Source organism: Cebus imitator, unplaced genomic scaffold (assembly GCF_001604975.1).
Source record: "Cebus imitator isolate Cc_AM_T3 unplaced genomic scaffold, Cebus_imitator-1.0 Scaffold290, whole genome shotgun sequence".
In the NCBI taxonomy this organism is placed as follows: domain Eukaryota; kingdom Metazoa; phylum Chordata; class Mammalia; order Primates; family Cebidae; genus Cebus; species Cebus imitator.
In genome coordinates, this window is record NW_016107605.1 from 2,629,936 (window position 1) to 2,635,472 (window position 5,537).

The following is a 5,537-nucleotide window of genomic DNA, read 5'->3' on the forward strand; positions in this document are numbered from 1 at the left end:
AAAAAAAAAAAAAAAAAGAAGGTAGCTTAAAGCTACAGTAAAGATGTTAAAATCACAGGATGTTTGGTTCCCCTACAGAAACTAAAGAAAACATCAACATATCTCTGAGTTGTTTTTTAGAAACCCAGACCCCCACCAAATGGATCCTCTGGCACAAAGCCTCAGACAAAGGGGAACTAAAGACTGAACTGTGACCAAATTTGCTCTAAATTTCTTCCTGAGGGAACTGGAGAAGTCACACCCACAAGCGAGAGCTTACATAGAAAAAAAAGTGTTTAAATCTACCTATGACCTGGGATCACCCTCCTCTCTCACTTCAAGATATCCCACCTTTTTAGGTCAAACCAACACATAACCTCCATCTACTGGTTTATGATTTTTGCCTTTAACTTCTGCTTTCCTGAAATTCACCCCTGCCTTTAAAAATCTGTTACCTGCAGGCGAGATGCAGTGGCTCACGCCTATATGCAGCACTGTGGGAGGCCCAGACAGGTGGATGGTTTGAGTTTAGGGGTTTGAAACCAGCCTGTGCAACATGTGAGACCCTATCTCTACAAAAATAAAAAAAAGCACTACACACTGGGGTCTGTTGGGGTAAATAGGGGAGGGACAGTGGGGGGTGGGGAGGTGGGGAGGGATAGCATGGGGAGAAATGCCAGATATAGCTGATGGGGAGGAAGGCAGCAAATCACACTGCCACGTGTGTACCTATGCAACAATCTTGCATGTTCTTCACATGTACCTCAAAACCTCAAATGCAATAAAATAAATTTTAAAAAATAAATAAATAAGTAAAAATTATCTGGGTGTGGTGGCTCGCACCTGTAGTCCCAGCTACTTGGGAAGCTGATGTGTGAGGACTGCTTGAGCCCAGGAGTTTAAGGCTGCAGTGAGCCCTGATGGTGCCACTGCACTCCAGCCTGGGGAACAGAGCAACATCCTGTTTCAAAAAAAAGAAAACATCTTTACCTGCAAGCCATCCAGGAGGTTGGGGCTTAAGTGTTAGCTGCTTGATCCTCCTTGCTTGCTGCCCCACAAATAAACACTTTCCTTTCTCCATTTCAAAACTGTATGGATAGGGCAAGCAGACTCTAGTTCAGTTTGATAACATCTGCATTACCCAGGCTAGAGTGCAGTGACTATTCACAGGAGCAATCATAATACACTGCAACCCTAAACTCCTGGCCTCAAGTAATCATCCCTCCTGAGTAGCTGGGAATACAGGTGCATGCCACCGTGGCCCACTCATAATTTTATAATTTATTTTAGAGTGCAAGTAGATTATTCAATACAGTAGTTAGAAAATTTTTATTTTATTTTATTTCATCTTATTTTATTTTAGTGAGACAGGGTCTTGCTGGGTCACCCAGGCCAGAGTGCAGTGGAGCTATCATAGCTCCCTGAAGCCTCAAACTCCTGGCCTCAAGCAGTCCTCCTGCCTCAGCCTCCACAAGTGCTAGGATTACAGGTGTGAGCCACTGTATCCATCTAGAACATGTTTTATTAAATCAGTAATATTCAGTTCCTTACTATAGGCCATCCATATTCATTTTTTTTTATTATGTTGAAAATTACTATGAACTGACTGGGTGCAGTGGCTCACGCCTGTAATCCCAGCACATTGGGAGACTGAGGTGGGCGGATTACAAGGTCAGGAGTTTGAGACCAGCCTGGCCAGTATGGTGAAACCCTATCTCTACTAAAAATACAAAAATTAGCTGGTTATGGTGGCAGGTGCCTGTAGCCCAGCTACTTGGGAGGCCAAGGCAGGAGAATCGCTTGTACCCTGGAGGTGGAGGTTGCAGTGAGCCAAGATCGTGCCACTGCACTCCAGCCTGCCAGCCTAGGCTACGGAGAAAGACTCCGTCTCAAAAAATAATAATAATAAATAAATAAATAAAAATTTTAAATTACTATTAACCATAAATTTAGCAGCTCAAAACAACATACCTTTATTATCTAAGTTTCTAGGAGTCCCCGCAGGATTTAACTGAATTCTCTACTCAGTTCTCACAGGTTGCAATCAAGGTGTAGTGATGGGGTCTGATTTCATTTGAGGCTGGTGATGGGGTCCTCTTCCAAACTTACCGGTTGTCGGAAGAATTCAGTTCTCCCAGTTGTATGCCTGAGGTCCCAGCTTTCTTACTGGCTGTCAGCAATCTGCTGTCAGCAATCTGCTCTCAGCCCCAGAAGCCCCTGAAGCTCTTTGTCTCAAGGCCCTCTCACAGCCATCCTCACAACATAGCAGTTTACTTTATAACCAGCTGGAGATTCTCTTATCTGCTGAAACAGTCCTCTATAATATAGCCTGTTCAAAGGATCGGATATCCCATCATATTCACAGGCCCTGCCCGTGTTCAAGGGCAGGGGATCACACAGGGCATATGTACCAAAGGGGCAAGAATCTTGGGGTGGGGGCCATCTTAGAATTCTGCCTACCACCCCATCTTGTCTCTATTTTTGAAATGTTTCATATTTTGTTATTTTTATAGCCATAAAACAAAATCATATTCTAACAGCTGGAGTAACTGATTAATTTTCAGGCCAGTGTGGTGGTTCATGCCTGTAATCCCAGCACTTTGGGAGGCCAAGGTGGGTGGATCCCCTGAGGTCAGGAGTTTGAGACCAGCTTGGCCAACACGGTGAAACCCCATCTCAACTAAAAATACAAAAATTAGTCGGGTGTGGTAGCATGTGCCTGCAATCCCAGCTACTCAAGAGGCTGGGGCAGGAAAATCAGTTGAACCTGGGAGGCGGAGGTTGCAGTGAGCCCAGATCATCATCACTGCACTCTGGCTTAGGTGCCAGAGTGAGACTCTGTCTAAAAAATATATATGTGGCCGGGCGCGGTGGCTCAAGCCTGTAATCCCAGCACTTTGGGAGGCCGAGGCGGGTGGATCACGAGGTCAAGAGATCGAGACCATCCTGGTCAACATGTTGAAACCCCGTCTCTACTAAAAACACAAAAAATTAGCTGGGCATGGTGGTGCATGCCTGTAATCCCAGCTACTCAGGAGGCTGAGGCAGAATTGCCTGAACCCAGGAGGTGGAGGTTGCGGTGAGCCGAGGTCGCGCCATTGCACTCCAGCCTGGGTAACATGAGTGAAACTCCGTCTCAAAAAAAAATATATATATATATGTATATATTTTTTATATATACATATATATTTTTTAGCATTATATAATTTTCTTTTTTGCTACATACATGGAAAAAATGTGTGGTGTTATCTAAAAAATTAATGGCATAATATTAGGAGTCATATTAAATGAATAGAATTATTTTGGCTGGGTGTGGTGGCTCATGCCTATAATCCCAGCACTTTGGGAGGCCAAGGTGGGTGGATCATGAGGTCAAGAGATCAAGATCATGAAACCCTGTCTCTACCAAAAATGCAAAAAATTAGTTTGGCATGGTCATGCACACTTGTAATCCTAGCTACTTGGGAGGCTGAGGCAGGAGAATCTCTTGAACCCAGACGACAGAGGTGGGAGTGAGCAAAGATTGCACCACTGCACTCCAACCTGGTGACAGAGCGAGACTCCATCTCCAAAAAAAAAGGAATTATTTTATGGCTCTTGTTTAACTGTTCCTAAAAATCAAACACCAGAGACCAATATGTGCCTATGCACATTTGCTTATATATATGCCACAACCTTTTTTTTTAGACAGAGTCTTGCTCTGTTGTACAGGATGGAGTGCAATAGTTCAATCATGGCTCACCGCAAACCCCTGCCTCCTGGATTCAAGTAATTCTCTTGCCTCAGCCTCTGGAGCAGCTGGGACTACAATTGTGCACCACCATGCCCAGCTAATTTTTATATTTTTAGTACAGACAGGGTTTTGCCATGTTGCCCACACTGGTCTGAAGCTCCTGTCCTCAAGCAGTATGCCCGCCTCAGCGTAATAGGAGACTTACATTTAAGATGTTTTATCACTTACAATACAAAACAGATTAATTTATGTTACACCAAAGTCGATTTAATCTGTCTGGATGTGGTGGTTCATGCCTGTAATCTCAGCACTTTGTGAGGCCAAGAAGGGTGGATCACCTAGGGCTAGGAGTTCAAGACCAGCCTGGCCAACATAGTGAAACTCCATTTCTACTAAAAATACAAAAATTAGCCAGGTGTGGTAGTATGCTCCTATAGTCCCAGCTGCTTGGGAGGCTGAGGCAGGAGAACTGTTTGAACCCAGGAGGCAGAGGTTGCAGTGAGCTGAGATTGTGCCACTGTACTCCAGCTTGGGTGACAAGAGACTCCGTCTCAAAAAAAATATTAACATACATGACTCATTACATTTCTGTTGGACATCATTGTTATACACATGGAGCTACATCTGGAACTTCAAGGTTTTGATAAAAATATATTCAAGGTGACTGATAAGATAAAATAATTTTTTCAAAAACTTTGTGTTGTATAGAGTTTAACAATACTGGCCAGGCGCGGTGGCTCACGCCTGTACTCCCAGCACTTTGGGAGGCCAAGTCGGGTGGATCATCTGAGGTTAAGAGTTCAAGATCAGCCTGGCCAACATGGTGAAACCCCCGTCTCTACTAAAAATACAAAATTAGCTGGGTGAGGTGGCAAATGCCTGTAATCCCAGCTCCTTGGGAGACTGAGGCAGGAGAATCGCTTGAATCCAGGAGGTGGAGGTTGCGGTGAGCCGAGATCGCACCATCGCACTCCAGCCTGGGCAACAAGAGTGAAACTCTGTCTCAAGAAAAAAAAAATTAACAATATTTAATATTCCCCAAACTTTCTTAAACAGGGTGCCTCTAATAGAAGAAATTAGGTACCATTAATGGTTGGAAAGTCTTGCCAAGCTTCTCACAAGCTGAGAAATAAATTACTCTAATAATTAAGAAATCCTTTTGAAAGTCAGGTAGTTTCCAGTTATTTGCTTTCTAAATACCAAAGGAGAAACTAACCATTAGATAATAAGTCATTAAAAACAATTTTTGAAAACAGAAAATTATGTGAATCTTGGCATGTAACTGGAAAGTTCAAAGAATTGAGTGACAAAGCTATAACAAAATTGCCTCCACTTCACATATGTGAAACAAGGTTTTTCACAGCTTGATGCTGAGCCTGTCTCATTCTAATAATGACTAATATTCATTTACAGATATTTAAACTAAATGAAAAAAATATTTATTTATTTATTTATTTTTGAGACAGAGTTTTGCTCTTGTCACCCAGACTAGAGTGCAATGGCATGATCTCGGCTCACTGCAACCTCCTTCTCCTAGGTTCAAGCAATTCTCCTGTTTCAACCTCCTTGGTAGGTAGGATTACGGGCGCCCACCACTACGTCTAGCTAATTTTTGTGCTTTTAGTAGAGACAGGGTTTCACCATGTTGCCCCATGAGGTTAGTCTTGAACTACCCTCCTCAGCCTCCCAAAGCACTGGGATTACAGGCATGAGTCACCACGCTTGGCCTTGAAAAAATAACTTAAAGTGCTATTCATCTCATTAAGAAATGCACTTCCAATAATTTTTTTTTTTTTTTTGGTCCCTGTGCTGAGTGAGAAATTTT